The following is a 19131-nucleotide window of genomic DNA, read 5'->3' as shown; positions in this document are numbered from 1 at the left end:
ACTGGCTCTTCACTGCCAGCTCTCACCTCAGGCCTCCTGTACCCAGTTCACCCAGCCTCACCAGACCACTCTGTTCTATAAAAAAATAACACACAAAAAACATATTTCCCCATTTCTTGCCTTTGCTCGTGCTGCACATTCAGTCTGGAATGCCATCCCCCCATGTCTTACCTAATTTTTAAGGTACAGTTAAAATACTTCCTCTATGGAGCCTTCCCTCATCTTCCCAGGGACACTTGGCCCCTCATCCTTTTCTGTTTGCTGTAATTGCAGTTCTTTGTCTTTTCCCCCAAGTGCTCTGTGAATTCCTGGGATAGGGTTGGGTCTCCTCTCTCTCCCTAGTTCACAGAACAGAAGGTACTAGCAGTACATGTTTGTGGATCAAGGGCAGTGAAGGGGAGGCCCTTGCCTGGGCCTTGGTTAGTCTCTAGAAGGGTCACAGAGCCCTGCTAAGTTTTCTTGTTATCCCCAACTAGTCTCCTGTGGGGTGAGGGGAAGGGTAGATAAATGTCAGATAACCAGTTCACGATGCTTGGCCTGTGTGGTAATGTGGGTGACCCGTCAGCTGGTGCCCAAGGACACGCGCTCTCTCCTTGACAACCATCATCTCTGTGGTTCAGCACAATGCTGATTTTCCCCAGACGGTATCACGGTAACAACAGCAGCTACCATAAATGAGTGAATATTATGTGCCAGGTACAATTTAGTGTGTTTTCAATGCACTGCTATGTTTAATCTGCATGGCAACTTTGGGAGGGAGGCATTTTGATATCCCTGTTTTTAGGAGCAGAACCAGAAAGAATAAGTGACTTACTTAAGGTCCTCCAGTTGATAGGTGAGGAGTGTGTTTCAAATTCAGATCCAGCTAATTCCAAAGCTTATAGAAAGCAGGGATGACTAACAGGGAAGGCCCTGGGGGCTGATGGTGGTGAGGGGAGGGGCTTAGGGAGCCTAGGTGAGGTCAGCCTGTCCTAGATTCTTGCTGAACTCAGTTCAGCTAGGGAGTCCCAGAGGTATGGCACTGCAGGAGGGCTGGGAACTCGCAGGTTTCTGTCAGTGATGCCTCTGATGGCCTGTGGTGGAACCTGGTCCTTGGCCTTCACAGTCAATTTCAGAAGACCAGAGCTGCCTCTCAGACATTCCTAGCTGTGCGCTCTGGATTCAAGTCCAGCCCTAGTTATTAGATGTGGATAACAAGGCTTATCTCAAAGGATTATGACGAGGAAGAAATGTGGTAATATATTTAGAAAGTAAGAGGGGCTCAAAAATGATCTTTTCCCCTTACTTTTTTAAAAATGATTTTATTGGGGAAGGGGAATAGGACTTTATTGGGGAACAGTCTGTACTTCTGGGACTTTTCCAAGTCAAGTTGTTGTCCTTTCAGTCTTAGTTGTGGAGGGCGCAGCTCAGCTCCAGGTCCAGTTGCCGTTGCTAGTTGCAGGGAGCACAGCCCACCATCTCTTGCAGGAGTCGAACCGGCAACCTTGTGGTTGAGAGGACGCACTCCAACAAACAGCCATCTGACCACCTGGGAGCTGAGCTGTAGCTCACTGACTTCATTCTAGTTGCGGAGGGCGAAGCTCACTGGCCCATGTGGGAATCGAACTGGCAGCTCCGTTGCCCAGAGCTTGCGCTTTAACTAACTGAGCCACTGTCCGCCCCTCCCTTTACTTCTTGCAGGGAGTTGCTATCATATAGGGATATACTTAAACGAGTTTACTCACCCCATGTCTGTGCTGTACACCTTCTTAGAATAGCTTCTGATTCCCATAGTCCATTGAATGTTGCCCTGCGGTTCAGGTAAGGAAGAAAAGTCTAACATTTATTGAGAGCTTTACCAATAGCTATCCATGTTTCTTCTCTTCATTCTCTCTTTCATCTGCACAGACACCTTAGGAGGGAGCTATTGTTATCACCAACAAGGAAACTGGGGCCCAGAAAGGTCCAGGGACTTTCCCATGGCCACAGCCCTCACTAGGTAATGGCAGGAATGAGACTCTAACCTATGTCTGACTCTGCATTGAGCCCTCACTCCTCTTCCCTCAGCCCATCACCATGCAAAGCAACCCCATCAAGTTCTTTTCTCTAATGGGAAAGAAGGAAAGTTCTCTGAAACCCATGACAATGAAGTAGTTGTGAGGTTGGGAGCATTTAGGCTTAGCGGGTCATTTTGTGTGATTCATTTGCTCTCTCTTGATAGAGGGAGGAAGAGGTGTTTGTGAAAGAGAAAGATGGTCTGGTAACCAGAGAGTGTCTTGCTGGTATTTTCTGATGGACTGTTAGAGATTAGAGTCAATATGTTTTGTTTTTCGGCCTCACTTGCAATTCATTCTTGGTAATAAAATGTTTTGCTTGAGTGAAAATGTTCCCCTATCCAGATTTTTATTTATTTACTTATTTATAACCCACCCAATCTACAAAGGATTTGAGGTAGCTTACCACAAGAGCAGAAACCATAAAACAATGTTAAAATATCAACAAGGACAGAGAATCAGGATGGAGGAAAGAGTAAATAAACTTTGAGAGACAAGACCAGGCTTAATACCGTGTTTCCCCGAAAATAAGACCTACCTTGAAAATAAGCCCCAGTTAAGATTGTGGGCCAGACGGATGCATTTAGTACGTTATGATGATGTTCAAGAGGAAGATGACATGACTGTATTTGGATAAATGTAGATTGTTGTACATGGAAAAATAAGACATCCCCTGAAAATATGCCCTAATGCGTCTTTTGGAGCAAAAATTAATATGAGACACGGTCTTATTTTGGGGGAAACGGTATAAGACCTTGTGGGGACAAAGCTCCAAAAAGCAGTTTCCAGGCTCTCGGCCACACATAGAAAGGTGCTGGCTCAGGTAGTAAATGGCCATCAACTGTGATCAGATGGCCATCAGCTGTGGCTAGCTGGCTGCCAGCTGTAACCAGTGAGCCATTGGCCACTAATATAACTGCTGTGGCTACTCTAGCAGAAGGAATGGGGGCTAGCGAGAAGATGGTGGCTGGCAAGCGCGGACTGCTGTTAGGCAGATTATGTAGATCCTGCTTCCTGTGTCTCCAGCCCAGCTGCCAGCGAGAACATATTGGTTTGACTCCCCTACCTATGGCTCCGTGGATGTTCCTTTTTGGCCTTACTGTGTCCTGCGTTCTTATGTGGGGAGCAGGAGCTGAGACCCCGCCGGACGCCCTGCATGACAAATGGCGCAGCGAGCAGGGTCCCCTGCGTGACACATGGCATAGTCGGCAGGATATGGTGTTGGCCAAAGCTTTCCGAAGGGCAGTAGAGCAGTTTGTACGTATGAAAGCTCAGTCTGAGGAAAACCAGGAGGAGCAGCTGCCGGAGAGCTCGATCCCCGTGGAGGGGTGGAAAGATGTGGACAGTTCCCCAACCAGCAGAGGCCAGAGAAAGCGAAGGTTATTGCGGCCCTGTGGGCTGGGAACTGCTTGCTGACGCAGCCTGGATGCGGGACTTGTCCCAGGAAGAAACGCTTGCTGAGTCCTCCATGGGAGATGAGGGTGAGGTCAAGGTCATCCCTCACCCCCAGGACAGCCCTGGCGAATAACTATGGACTATGGGGAATTGCCTTCCATCCCTAATTTAATGGACCACTTGACTGTTTGGGAACATACCACCATGTAGTGGAACTGGCGGATGTTTGCTTTTGTGTCTTGACTAGCCGCCATTGATAATATGTAAGCACCTTGATGTGAGCCGCTGTTGTTCCAGCATGGTACCCCGAGAGGCCTAGAGAGAGTGGCAGTGCCCTGAGAGTCCTGGCTGTGCCCGGGGAGACAGGTGGTACCCTAAGAAGCCCGAGAAGTCTGGCTGTGCCCAGAAGTACTGGTGGTGCCCTGAGAAACCCTGGCTGTGCTCAGAGAGCCTGGCTGTGTCCAGGATATTGCATTCACCTCCAGGCTCCTCACACAGGGCCCCTCGCAGAAGACGCTTGTCACGTAGGTTGTGAGGCGAGACCCTGTAGGGGTGGAGTGTGGGGACAAAGCCCCAAAAAGCAGTTTCCAGGCTCTCGGCCTCACATAGAAAGGTGCTGGCTCGGGTAGTAAATGGCCATCAACTGTGATCAGATGGCCATCAGCTGTGGCTAGTTGGCCGTCAGCTGTAACCAGTGAGCCATTGGCCACTAATATAACTGCTGTGGCTACTCTAGCAGAAGGAATGGGGGCTAGCGAGAAGATGGTGGCTGGCAAGCGCGGACTGCTGTTAGGATGGCGGGTTGCAGATTGTGTAGATCCTGCTTCCTGTGTCTCCAGCCCAGCCACCAGCGAGAATACATTGGTTTGACTCCCCTACCTATGGCTCCGTGGATGTTCCTTTTTGGCCTTACCGTGTCCTGCGTTCTTATGTGGGGAGCGGGAGCTGAGACCCTGCCGGACGCCCTGCATCACAGACCTGGTCTTATTTTCTGGGAAATGCGGTAATTACAGCTGATTTTTACTGAGTTTTTTTGTCTGCAAAGAATTTATGTACCTTATTTCATTTCATCCTTAAAAGAGCCCTGTAAGGAGGTGGTATTATTATCTCCGTTTTGAGGTATAGGGAGCTGAGGCTCAGAGAGATTAAATGTGATGCCCAAAGTCATGTAGGTAGTAAGTGGTGTAGCCAGTGTTTGGATCCAGTTTGATAAGGAACTTATGTCCTTAACCACTTGTCCTGTCCTGCCTCTCTGATGGTCAAAAGACCACAAGTTTGCAGACCACAGGGCCCTCTAGAGGACTGAGCCTCAAATTTGGTTCTGACATTTTTGGATGCCAAAAGGAAAGGGAAACAGTTACATAGAACTAGTGCCCTCATATCCTTCAAATCTTTGCTCAAGAGTCACTTTCTCAAGAGACCTACCCTGACCACTCTCCTTAATTAATACTGGAGTCTGTCTCCTTCTGATCCCTTCAGTAGTCTCATTCTCCATTTATCTTCTAAGATAGCACATTTTACCTTCTAACATTGGAGAACTTCTAAACTATATTATATATATATATATATATATAGTATATTTTATATAACGTAAGATATTCTATAATACATTCTATATTGATAAACTTATTTATACATACAAATTAATTAATTTATCTACTTAATGTGTTCACTATGTAATTGTCTGTCTTATTCCACTACAAGGCCCACATGGTCAGGCATCTTTGATCTATCCCAAGTCGTGGACAATGCCTGGTACATAGTAGGTATTCAATAAATGTTTGAACACATGAATGATTGTTTTTGAGAGGAAGAAACAGACCAATATACTAGGGGTGCCAAAAAAATGTATACACATGACTTGTATCCATCTTTTGTTGTCAGTATATATTGAGTATTACAAATTTAATAGTTTTTTCTTTCTTAAAATGTGTATACATTTTTTTGGCGCCCTCTGTATATACAGTAGCAAAATTAGTTTGCTTTCTTTTTCTAGCTCCCATTTTGTTTCCCTTCCCTCCTCTTTTCTTTTCTCCTTTTCATTTTCTCATTTCCACAAAGAATTTGAGGCGGCTCTAGCACTTAGCTCTCAGAGCAAGTCTTCAGGAGGGCTTTCTGATGGTAGACCCTGAGAGTCCCTGGGGCCAATGACTTGCATACCATTGTTTTAGCAAATGCATACATGGGATTCATGAAGCTCATTTTGACGCGATCTCTCAATGGAAACTGGACATCATCCCCACACTTAAATCGGCAAAGATAATCCTTATAAAGGGTCTAGGAATAGTGTCCAAGTACCAGTCCCAAGGATTTGGGATTTGGAACAGATGTGTTCACTATGCTATGGGGATGGAGATGGGAAAATACAAAGCAGAGTTTTCGTGTGAAACAATTGATCTAAAGGGAGAGGATATCCTTGTGTTCCTAAGCGCTCATCTCCGGAGTCATATTTCCTGGCTGCAAGCCTAAAGAGTGAAAAGCCAAGGACGTTAGCAACGTTTGTCAGGAGGGAACCTGAGCTGAGGTGATTGCTGGGCTGTGTGTGGTAGGGAGTGTGATGTAACCTTGCTGTGGGAGCTTGCCACAGACCCAACCAAGCCTCTGGGGGCTGCAGACACCAGCCTGCAAGCTCAAGGTGAAGGCCAAGGGCATCTGGCTGCTGGTCCCAGGAAGAAACATCAGAAACTGTCTCAGGAGGAGTGGGAGTCAGAAGTTTGTCTTGCCCATGGTCACTGCTCTGGGCTCCTGCAAAGCAGAGTCATTCAATAGATATTTTATGTTGGCCTACTGTGTGGTAGCCACTGTTCCAGAAGCTTAGAGAACAAGATAGCTTCTCTGCTCTCATGGAACTTACATTCTAGTGGGGACACACTGCCAATGAACCAGGTTAAAACAATGAATAGAAGGATAATTTTCGACAGTGGTAAGTGCAATGAAGAAAGAGAAAAGAGAACGGGGTGATGGGGAGAGAAGGTGGAGAGGGTCACTCTTGATTGGGCGTTCAGAGACAGCCTCTCAGAGGAGACAACACTTGAACAGGGCCTTCAGATACTAGAAGGAACCAGCGGTGCAGAGTAGGGGGAGAGCTACCCAGGCAGAACTTTCTCTTCTAGGCACAGCAGGGAGGCCAGAGTGAGAGGAGGCAGAGAGGAGGGCAGGAGCCAGGCTGCATGGGGCATTGAAGGCTGTGGAGGAGTTTGGTTGTTTCTCTGACGGGCTTGGAAGTGATGGGAGGTGGCTAAGTGGGGAGAGTGATGAGATGTAGCCTTGAAGTGTGGGGGTCCTAGGGGGCAGCAGTATCACAGAAGCACTGATGATCTCAGCCCTTCTGCTCTCAAAGGGCCCAGCGCATCCCACAATACCCTAGTCCAGAGGGTGCACACAGAAACTCATGGTGGAAATGAGACTCCAGAGGGCTCTGTTGAGCCCGCAACCAAATCAAATTAGTTGCCACCATTAAAAAATAACTGGGACATTTCAAGTACAAATCCATGTTAAAATAAGGAACAAATTTGGCAGATTCAGGCTCACATGCCTACATGATAGTGACCAATGGAGCTGGATAGCAGTTCCTCCCTTGAGGCAGGGCATGTACAGTTTTCCAGAGTCTCCACCCCATCACCGAGGGCATGTGTTATTTGCCATTTATCAAGATGCTTGCCCTGTCGTTTTTCTGAAAGGGGAAAGTCATGTATTTCCTGTAACACATCTAAAATATCTCTTATCTGACCCAGCTTGCTTCATTTCCCTGGCCTCTGAAAGCATTTGATTTATGACCCTATCCTTTCCCCCCTGTGAACTGCACATTCCTCATTTGTAAAGTGAGGTATTTGAATACAGTGATTCCAAGGCCCTTTCTAGTTCCGGTTTCCAGGGCTCTCCAAGTCTGCACTTCAGAAATGAGTTGTACTATTGACAATGCTTAATTGTTTTGCAGATGGGTTTTGAGGGATTGCTCACCCTTGACGCTTTTGTCCTTGAATTATGATTCATCTGAGCCTTTGGGAGAAAAATGCCTTTTGTTTTGGGAGTTTATCCTTCATCTTTTGATTTTGAAAAAAATGAGTACTTCAAACAATGCAGCATAGCTGCAGTTGCTAAGAAGAGAGAGGAGCAGCAGAGGCTGCCTGGAAACAAGGCCATCAGAAAACTCTTGTCCTCCTCTCTTCCTTCCTTCCTCCCTCTCCCTCCCCTCCCCTTCTGCCTTCCCCTCCCCTCTTCTTCCCCCTCTCTTCTCATTTGAGCACAGATATCATAATCAGTAACCCATTTTAAAAGACCAATCTTAATCACCAGTAGAGTTTAAGTTGTCCTGAATCCAAAGGATTATGTCTAAAGATCACTCCCACCGGCCAAACTATTAAATTCTTAGTGAAATGACCTCCTGAGTTTTAATTCTGGCTTTGCCACTAGATAGTCATTAGGCCTTGGGCAAGTAATTTATTTTTCCTCTGGGCCTCAGTTTCCCCATCTGTAAAATAGAGGGGTAGAGGGGGTGCTTGGATGCTCTTGTATGTATTTCCTTCTAGCCCTAATATTTTAGGAGCTGCCAGAGATTTAGAGAATAAGGTAGCACCAGCAGGTAAAGTCTCTACAGCTCTCGTTCCACATCAGCAAGGTCCTAGAGGCCCTTCACCTTGAAGCTATAATATTTTGCCGTAGGTCTTTGGCTTGCTGTCCTCAGGCTCTCCTCTAGCTATTTAATCAGTGGTAAAGGAGGGATTTCTATCCTCCTTTCTCAGTAGATGTGATGTGCACTGGGTGTCTTACTCTTTTGCTAGATAATATTGCTTTTAGCATCGTTCCTTTGTTGTAGAAAGGGCCAGTGACAGGATCTAAATGTCTCTGATTATTTATTCTTCAAATCCAATATAGCTCGTAAGACTCCGCGGGTCCCCAGCAACAGGGATGATTGACAATTAAAGGAACAAGTACGCCCCCTGGTGACATATGTGAAAATTGCAGAAAAGTTCAGACATTCAATAAATGCTACAAACTGAATTTTAAGTCCTGCCTCTGCTTAACCCTAAAGGTAGGATAGCAGAAATGGGCATAAATGTCCTGTAAAAGAATATACAGTCTATAAGTGGGAAAGTTATTGTCTCCAAACTTGTATTTTCACTCTCAGAGCCAACTTTTTCCCATTTGGCATGTTCACCCTTTGCCGCTCAATTCTTGACTTAGCAGTTGGGGTAGAGGGCATATTGAGTTTGATACAGCCATCCTCCAGTTACACCTGTCTCTCAGTGCAACAGTGGAATTGGTTATTTCAAGAGATAATCAGCTCTCAGTGGTTGGAGATGTAGAAGCAGATGTTGCAGGAGTCCTTTTTGGGAATGCTAGAGAGAGGAGAGGTAAGGTTAGATTTCATTCTTTCAAATGATCAAATACTTATTGGGTACCTACTATGCCCTAGAAACTTCCCAAATGGTAGGGCATACATGTTATGAAGAAAAAATGTCCTTGTTTTATGAGCTTACATTTTACTGGGGGGAAACAACCCCCAATGTTCTTTTCTAATCAGAAGTTCTAAGATTTATCAATTCCAAATAATGCTATCAATTCCAAATAACGGAATAATCAATTCCAAATAAGGTTTGACAAAAAAATTATAGCAATGATTTTGGTCCAGAACTTGGGGCCCTAAGGAGGTTGGTCCATCAGAGTGAAAGCAGTTGAGGCCTCTGGACATCACCCTGACAGACAGGAGCCTTCCCACTGGCAGCTGTTCTGGGATGTGAAAGTGGAATCTGAGGGAAACTGGTTCAAGGTCTTCATTCTCCAAGGTGCAGTTGGTTCTGGGTGTAGCCTGTGGATGAGAGTAGAGTAGAGAGAAGAACAGATACAGACGTCAGGAGTTGCATATACATGTATTATATTTACAGGTTCTCAGAGCTAGAAAAACATCTTAGGGATGATCTCTTCTAAGATCCTCATTTTGGACATGAAGTAACTGAGACTTAGAGAGAAGTGCTTTTCCTGAAGTCACAACAAATGATCATTAGCAAATTGGAATTAGAAATTGAATTTGTATATATTCATAAGAAGAACAAGCATATTACAAATAAGAGTCAATAGTGTGATTCTAATTTAGATTAAAAATCAAGCATGGTTATGTTTTGGAGGTGAGATTACAAAGGTTTAATTTTTCATTTTTTGGTGTATAATAAATAGTCTGTTCCACATCACTCAATAAATCGGTCAGAGCAGTATCCCCCACTGTGAAATATTCTGCTTCCAAAACACAAAGAAGCTTCCCAAGCCTCGAGCTTCTTTCTTGGTGGCAAGAAGTGTAAGGTCTTTTACTTTGAAGGGGATGTCCCAGCATGCCTACAACCATGGAACCGCCAAAACTTCACAGATGGGCTAGGCAAGTGCCTGGAATTTTTTAATATTTATCTCCTGGATATCCAGGATATTTGCCACTTCTTGATCATCTAGTCAAACTAATATGATGTCATCAATTTAGTGGAACATATATTTTCTGGAAGGTCCAGATGGTCCCTGTCTCTTCAGAGTATTTTGTGACAGAGAGTACAATTGTTGCATACTCTCACCTGAAGCAAACTTCTTTTGATTCTCCTTCCTGATGGCTATTAAAAATTATAGCAGAGACCACGTTACTATATTCTAGTGAAGACACCAAATTTAGCACAGCAGCTGCACTTGGTACTACTGCTTGGTAGATGTCAGCAGTCCACTGTCATTTGCCATATTCACCTGCTTTTTTTTTTAATAAGGGCCAAAGTCATGAATTAAGTGGACATATGATTGAGGCAACTACCCCTGCATCACTTCAATTTTTAAAGGCAGTACCAATGTCTGCCATTCCCCCTGGAAGGCAATGTTGTTTTATATTTATTATTTTGGCTAGAAGAGGATATAGTTTCAGGGACTTCCACTTGATCTTTCGTACTACAGTAGCTTTTACTCTATAGGTTGAGGGAAAAATGTGGGGCTTTTGCTAACTGCTAGGTGAGGCCTTTTCAATGATATACTTAAGAGCTGGGAGGATGACCACTCACATGTTTCACTGTGAGATGGACCTAGCCCAGGACTCCATTTATTACTTGACTCCCATGTGCCACTCCTCTAACAGGGGACAATGATGAGCTTTGGGTCCCTGGGTCTCTGTGTCAGCTCAGATTCCATAAATATCAGCCCTCAGAAGACCTAGGTATTCCCTTGTACCCAAATATTGGCACTACAGTCTCTCAAAAATTGGAGGATTTACTATACACACACTTACTGTGGTATTTCAGGGTACGTCCCCAAGGGGACGCAGCCTTTCTTTCTTTAAAGAAAATGAAAGTATAGGTTTTTATTTTGAAACAATTATAAACTTACAGAAAAGTTGCAAGAATAGTACAAACAAATCTTGCGTACCCTTTCCCAGAAACTCTACTCAAGTTTCATCAAGAATGTCCATTTGCAACAACTGATAAAAGAAAAAAAAGAATGTCCTTTAGAGCAAAAGGATCTAGTCGAGGATTACAGGTCTCATTCACATGTCATGTTTCTATGGTCTCCTTTACACTGCTACAGCTCCTCTATCTTTTTTTTAGCTTTTATGGCTTGGACATTTGTTTTGAAGATCACAGGGCAGTCATGTGTACAATGTCCATCAGCATGATCGGACCACCTGATTGGACCTGGGTTATACAGTTTGGCCAGAATATCTCAGAAGTAATGCTGTGTCCTTCTTCATTGCAATCCTGCACAATGTGGATTTGTCTCATCAAAAACGGTGTCCACCATGTTTCTCCACTATAGTTACTTTTCTCCCCTTTGTAAAGAGTAAGAATTTTGTAAGGGAAATACTTTGAGGCTATATTAGATTCCATTCTTCATCCCATTTTAATCCACTAGTTTTAGCATCCATTGATATTTCTTGCCTGAATTAATTATTACTCCAATGGTTGCCAAATGTTGATTTCCCAATTCTATCAATTTTCAGTTGGCATTCTACTATAAGGAAACAGTTTTTATTCTCCCCATTTTTTTTTCATTTATACATTTATGTCATTGTGAACTCATTGATTCCTATTATTCAATGAGTTATAATCTGGTACTTTCATTATTTATTTTGATGCTCATATTGTCCGAGATTTTTCCAGTGAGAGTCCCTTTAAGCTGGTTTCTGTGTTTGTTTTACATGTTACCATCATTCTTTGAGCACTTCCTTACTTTCTAGAATAATAAAACTTTTCCAGGGTCACCTTGTTCTTTTCCTGTCCTAGTCCTAGAATCAGCCATTATTATTTTTTTAAGTAGCCATCCCAGGTGGTGTCCCCTGTAGGGACACCGGGCCTGGGCGCCGGGGAGGGGCCTGGGGTTGTGGGGGTTGTGGCAGCAGCTGCAGAGGATGTAGTGCTCGGCTGTGGCTCAGTCCAGTGGCAAAGAAGAGATGAAAGTGAATTGCAAGCCCCAGAACCAGGTTGTACAGGAAATCCCTTTCCGGTTCCAAGAGATTGAGGAGCCACCAGGAGATGAAAAATCCCATCAGTAACAATGAGAGGAGGAAAACATCCTAGGTGGCCTTCAGAAAGATGTTGGAGAAGGAAGCGAGGGGAGTGGATCTGGACATCGCTGTCCCCAAGTTCAAGCAGAGGAAGTGGCAGTCGGATGCGGACCCACACCCAGTGCGTGGAGTAGGAAGCCCAGCACGTGCTGTTCCTGGGCAAGAACCAAGCTGATTGACAGCCTGACAAAGCGCAGGCAGCTCCCAAGAAGTGAGAGGGGAACAAAGCATTCAGAAGCTGTTACTGGATAAAGTCTGGCAGAGAAGGGAGTAAAAAGCAGTGGAGAGGCTGGAGCAGGAGCTGCTCTGAGACACGATGAAGTTTGGCGACGTCGCCCTGCAGCCCCGTGAGCTGACAGCCAAGCCGAGGACCAACGTGAGCAGGGGTCAGCCCGGCAAGAAATTGCGGCTGCTGGGGATGCTCCTGAGCCCTGGTGGTGTGTCCCTGCTTGCGACCACGTCACTGGCCCGGCAGCGAATCCTGGTGGAGGAGAGAGAGCTGGCAGTGCAAGTCCTACCGGGCGCTGAAGAAGCTGCAGCAGCCTGCCTCCCTTCCGGGAAAAAGCCAGAAACGTGTCTGTGATGGCCAGAAATGAAAGCTGCCACGCTGGGGAGGGAGATTGGGCACGTGACCCGCAGATGGCAGTCCTTTCTCTGGATACACCCTGAGACTCTAGGGCCTTGTGCACTAGCTCCCAATTGAGAGTCCAGGTCTTGGCTCTCGTTTTCTTCTCGCTGGAGACTGTTCTTTTATGAGTGACCATCCGCTGGGCCCACGTGTCACACGCTGCAGCATCTGTTTCCTGGGCCGCCATAGATGGGGCCAGCGCCTGGTTGAAACACAAGCAGCATCGTTCCGGTGAGCCTAGTGTCACACACAGCTTTGTTCTGAATACACAGGTCCAGGCTGAGATACCACCCTGGGCCAATCCCACAATCCTACCCCTAAATGCCAATTAATTGGAGATACTGCCGACTTACGTCAACTAAATCCATCACAGGCTCCCCTGGATGCCACAGAGCAGCACAGCTGGAAGCAGGAGCCAGGAAGTAGGTCAGTGAGGGGGAGGAAAGACAGATCTTGGGGCTGGGGGTGGTCAGCATCTAGACCACCTAGATGTGGTCTAACAGTGGCTCATGGTGCCACTGTTAACGATGACGATCCTCCCAGAGGCAGGTGGAGCCCTCCCAAGCTTTGGTTCAGATATGGAGACTGACGATGCCACTTACACAGAGAGGGCATGAGTATCGATCGGACGCATTTTTCACAGGGAGCCCATCTCTGGAGGAGAGCTCCCTTAACTGTTGTCGTAGTCACCTACACTGGGAAATAAGGCCTAACTTTTTATTTATTTATTTACTTACTTATTTTTTGTGTGGCCAGTAAGAACACCTATCATTGTGGACTCAAGTGATTTTAACTTAATGCATTACAATCAATTTCAGGGGCTGACTTTTGTTTTAGGTTTCGGGGGTTTCTTTTTTAGCTTAAGTTGCCACATGTTTTGGCCAGTGGAAGATTGTATGTCTGGCCACTCATCTGTGAGTCTTTCTGATTCCTAGCTTTCAGATGCAAGGTGCTCTTTCCCTGCCTGAAATAAGTAGTCTGTGGTTTCTGTAAGGGACCATTGTTCCTTCTGGTGGTGGGGTGTGGTATTTAGAAACCAAGATCTGGGCTAGAGAAATGCTCATTGATGATGCTGGGATGTCATTGCTTTAGACCATTTTAGCAGGCCTTGGATATGTAAATGAATCCAAAACAAACAGAGCTTTAAAATTCTGAGTTTATATTGATATTTGCTATTAAAATGTAATATTGCAGGGGGAAAAATAGAAACTAAGATCTACTGGAGTATTACTGTTTCCAGCCGCCTCCCCAAGTTGTAAGAGCTAGAATAATACGTGTGTGTGCGTATGTATCTGTGTGCGTATGCAGATACATAAGGATAAATATGGATATTTCTGTATCTCAATGTATATATTGAAAACCATTAGCTAACACCTATACCTCAAATTCCAATCTAACACCAATCCAACAGGGTTCACAGCTTTCCCTGTATTTATTTGTATTTGCCTTTCCCAACTAGAAGAAATCTGGCTCCCATTATGCTCAATATATTTACTTATTTGCTGAATTCCCGTGAATATGACCAATAGCCTGACTCCATCAGGCCAGCACTCTGCTTGGACACCCTCCTCACGCATGTACTGATGTAGCTGGTCTGCATTACTTCCCCAACCCCCGGCTCTGATGTCCTTGCATGGACTCGTCAGCCTCCCTTTCAGTCGATGGGTTCTGGGACTGAGAACTGGCTCAGGTCTGAAAATCAGGTAAAGCATCTTGACACTCTGTTGAGGTGGCTGACCTCAATCTTCTGCTCATTCATTCTTGATTTCTTTTGGTTATACATATTATACGATATATTTGATGCCTGTAAATTTTTATTGCCCTGAGGAATACTGTGCTCTATTTTCCATCTCCACAGTCCTCCAGGTCAGAGCCCCAGGCTGCTATTCTGACATTGTTGCCCACTGTGGTAATTAAGGTCATCTTGCCTCTGGTGATTAATGCTGCCATTTGGCCTCTCTGACTTCAGAATCCTATCGTCCCAATTGAAACCAGGGAGCCCAGCTCTGTAGCAGCATCTCCTACTGTCAGCTTCAGTCTGCAGAGGACAGCCACCACTGAGCTTCTCAACCAAGCTGAGCCCTCCCTCATTGTTCATTCCTTTTCACCTTGGAAAGGGTAGGCTCCTCTGGGGTGTTCTGAAGAGCAGAGACTGAAATGAGGATTGTTGTGCAAGTTCAGCAGGAGCCTGTACGAAAGTGAGGGGAGCAGAATAGAGAAGGAGCAGAGCTAAGCATGGAACTGGTTTCCGGGAAAGTCAAGTCTCACCTCGATCTTGGGTATAAATTGTATCTTGAGGCAATAAAGAAGGGTGTTAGTAATTTCCCCCTCAGCCAAGCATCTCAGGGTGAGATGGCTCCATTCACCCAAAGACAAACCTCTGCAGAATGTTTCAGGTTTGAACCATTATCAGTGACGCTGACACCAGCTGGTGGATGGACAAACGGAATCAAAAGAACAAACTGAGTCTCAGGGGATCTTGACAGGTCACCAACAGTGTCTGCTATACTTGGACAGGCCTCAACCCTAGTTGACTCTGAAGCTGCTTATTTTGTGTCTGTTCCCCACGAACACACCATGGCTAGAGAAGGAATCCAATGAATAGCATCTCTTTAAAAATGACCAACAGTCTCAAGTGAATCCTTCATACGGCCAGACAACTATGGTACATTTCCATAGTCCATTCACCTCTTATTCTCCTACATGGCTATTCTGTGATTTCCTCTTTCCTTAAGCCTCTGACACCGTCTCCATCATTCTCACTGTCAACTGGTGACCTTAACCGGAACAATAGAAGCAATCAGAAGAGAAATTCCTCAGAGCTCCAACTCTACATCTATTCTCTACCTGCACCTTTAACTATGTACCATCCCTTCCCTTCTGTTCCTGTAGGTGAACTAGCGCTATTCCTACTAGTGCTAACCCCCTGCGGTAGGAAAGTGAAGGGTTGGAGGGTGAAGCCTCATCCCAGTGGCACTGCTGGCCTACAGGGGCCACTCTTTTCCAAGTCTAAGGGCGGTACAACCCAGAGCTAGAAGGGAGCAGGGGAAGAAATATCTCGACCACTCCCTCCTGCTTTCTGATCTCTTGCTGTTAGCTCCCATTGGCTGAACCAAGGAAGCGCATGAGTTCATTCAGTAGAAGGTAGCTTCCTGGGGCACAAAGAAAGGCAGAGAAGGGTGGAGAATTGGTTGAGGTGGGGGCAAAGAAACAATAGCCAGCACAAATGCCATCTATACTGATGATTTCCACATTTTTATTTCCCCAAGAGCCTCTTAATTCCAGATGCATATATCTACTTGCCTATTGTATTAATTAATCTATTGCTACATAACAAATGACCGTGAATTTAGAGGCTTAAAACAATATGTATTGATTGTCTCACAGTTTCTGTGGGTCAGGAGTCAGGGTATGGCTTATCTGGGTTCTTTGCATGGGGTTCTTTGCACAGGTCATCTTTCATATGTGGTCATATTTGGCTCAAGGGTTTCAACTAAAGACTGTAGATACGTGTTTATAAAATGATGGGACTATGTCATTCCCTGATTGGTGGAACAGAGACCACAGAAGGGAAGACCCTTGGGTGTTGGTTGCTACTTGTTGACAGAGCTCTTCAGCCTGAGATGAATCTGCACACATTAGTGCTGTTGTGGGTGTGACTTTTGGGCAGTTTCAAGTTGTCTTCCTGAGGGAGCATGATTGAAACAGATGACCATATCTTGGTCGTAGCAGCTGTATACATGAACATTTACAGTGAGGACAGGATTCTGGGCTGTTCTGCCCTCTGCTTATGGAGGCGCCAGGGAGCTGAGCTGCAAGGTAGACGCAGACTCCCCCATCATCTGATTGTGGACACGTATAGTCAGTCTTCACACACATGTGTTGTGATGCTGTGCGTCAGTTTTCCAGAAGGGGGAGCTGAGAGAATAAGTCTATGGGCAAATAAGAGTACCTCGGTTATGAAAATGGTCCTGATTTTTCATTTTACTTATTAGGGATGCAGTGTCTCACACACCTGGGTGGACAGGGCCCACAGTTTGGCATAATCAAAATTAATAGTTTTTTTTTTTTTTTTTTACCTCTGGCAACTAGAGAAAACAGTGTTCAATCAACTTTCCGGATCCTCTGACATTTAATATTAAGGCTTCTATTTACCTTTCCATCCTTTTTAACTACTTGTTGTTTCCTATTTTCTGACATCGTCCTCCCAAACCCCACCCACAGAAGACATGGGTAATGGATCTCAGAAACTTGTCACGCTGAGTCTGGCTGGAACTGGAGAATTCCTCTGAAGACAGCACTGCACAGACTTTAACAATCAATTGGTGTTAACCCCAGAGAGGAAACCTCCACATTGTTCAATGCTTTCTAAGTAATTTTTGTGCCTTTTCTGAAATTACCCTGTGTCTGCTTGCTTTCCCTGTTGCCGTCTCTTCTGGTGGAACATCCAGGATTAGGCACATCCTAGGATTGTAATGAGTGTCAAAAGATAAGAAAGATATTGATAGTTGTTAGGAACTTGCTTTGTAAATGAAGAACTGTATAAAGGTAAGAGCTTCTGCTCTCAAATTCCAGCCCCTTCCTGAAGCTGCCCCCTTATTTGTGCCCCCACCCCAGAAAGTCCTCACCAACCTCAACCTCTGTACTCGGCTAGCTCTGAGATGGTAGTTATTGGTAGCCAGCATCTCTGCCCTCTTGAGAACACCCTGTAGTACCATATCTTGTCCGTTTGTACCTCTATCACAGGGTCAGTCATAGTGCTTTACCAGTACTGATACCTGAAACTTATTAATCGACTCATGACTGGACAGAAATGGCTGTCCATTCAGCAGAAGGGCAGAACTCGCAACATAGTGTTGGTCCAAATTCCAAGCAAGCGCGCTCTCTCCCTCTCTCTCTCTCTCTCTCTCTCTCTCTCTCTCTCTCTCTCTCTCTCTCTTTAAAGATTTTATTGGAAAGGGGAACAGGACTTTATAGGGGAAGAGTGTGTACTTTCAGGACTTTACCAAGTTAAGTTATTGTCTTTTCAATCTTAGTTGTGGAGGGTGCCATTTAGCATCAAGTTGTTGCCCTTTCAGTCTTAATTGTGGAGGGTGCAGCTCAGCTCCAGGTCCAGTTGCCGTTGTTAGTTTCAGGAGGCGCAGACCACCACGCTTGTGGGAGTCGAACTGGCAACCTTGTGGTTGAGAGGACGCTCTCCAACCAACTGAGCCATCCGGGAGCTCAGTGGCAGCTCAGTTCAAGGTGCCGGGTTCAATCTTAGTTGCAGGGGGCAGAGCCCACCATCCCTTGCGGTAGTCGAACTGGCAACCTTGTGGTTCAGAGCGCACATGCCAACTAACTGAGCCATCTGGCAACCCAGGAGCTGGGCAGCACCAAGCAAGCTCTCTGAATAACAGAGGACCGGGGAGCATAGGGCTCAATAAAGACATTTGACACCAGTTTGTGTGGCTGGCTGGCTCACAAATTCTTTAGTGTCCATACTTTGAACTACAACCTTTTCCTGTTTGCTTATGACGGATTCCACTTTCCTGAAAAGGATAATGGTATGTGAATAAACCGGGGTCATACAGAATGCCATACACCTTGTCTCTAGCGATTGGCCCAGGGGTCATGTGACCCAAACAGAACCAATGAACATCCTCTACTGAGATTTTTCTGACTGGAAGTGGCAAAGATGTTTCCTTTTCACAAGGAGCCACTAGGGAAGATCAGGGGAGAATGGTTTATCTCTAGAGATCAAGGTAATGAGAGCTATTCCAGGGAGTTTTTAAAAATGCGATGGCCTTTTATGTAATATTGAATATGAACTATAATTGAAAAAAAATCTTTACTCATTTTAAAAATGAGGATTTTTTCTTGTTGTTATTATTAAGTTGTAAGAGTTCTTTATATATTCCGGATATAAGTCATTTAATTATTCTATGTTTACAAAACAAACAAATAAAAAATGCTATGGCCAATGTCGTTTGTGTTTCTGACAAAACCTGTCTTCACATGGGCTGTATGCATACCTAGGGGATAAAATGTGAAGCAGTCCCCCAGGGAGCAGAAATCTTGGTCTTAACTTTAAACCTTGTACCTCGCTTAACTAGGACCCCAGCTTTGTTCTCCTCTCTTTCTGCCTCTTCTGTTGCACTTTTAATTTCTGCGTCACAGTGGGTTTTTGTTCTCATGGTCGCTTCTGTGCCCTGAGCCCCTGCTTTCAATTTTTTTCCTGTGGTGTTCACACATCAACTCACATATGTAACAAGCTCATACAAAATCTTGGCAATGTAATAAGCTTTAATGAATTTTGTTGTCCATGGGGACTTTGTTTATCAGTTAGCAGAAATCTAAAGAGTAATTTGATGATGATGATGATGATGATGATGATGATAATAGCAGCTAATACTTATGTGTTGCTAGCAGTGTTCTATTCACCTTATATATGAACACATTTAATTCTCTAACAACTTTCTGAGCTATTATAAACATATGAGTTACATATCTGTGCTATTGTTGTCTTCTGTTAATCAACAAAACTGGATTTACTCAATTTAAAGGACAATTTT

At 44.9% G+C, this 19131-nt stretch overlaps 1 pseudogene across 1 annotated transcript; it reads left to right on the top strand.

The window, feature by feature from the left end:
- The first annotated feature begins 11835 nt into the window (after positions 1–11835).
- On the top strand, positions 11836–12545 carry LOC308503383 (coiled-coil domain-containing protein 137-like; annotated as a pseudogene). Its single transcript has one exon. The product of its transcript is annotated as a coiled-coil domain-containing protein 137-like (transcript).
- Positions 12546–19131: the final 6586 nt, after the last annotated feature.

The sequence above is a fragment of the Rhinolophus hipposideros genome (assembly GCF_964194185.1).
Source record: "Rhinolophus hipposideros genome assembly, chromosome: 10".
Classification (NCBI taxonomy): domain Eukaryota; kingdom Metazoa; phylum Chordata; class Mammalia; order Chiroptera; family Rhinolophidae; genus Rhinolophus; species Rhinolophus hipposideros.
This window is presented reverse-complemented; position numbering and strand designations above follow the sequence as displayed.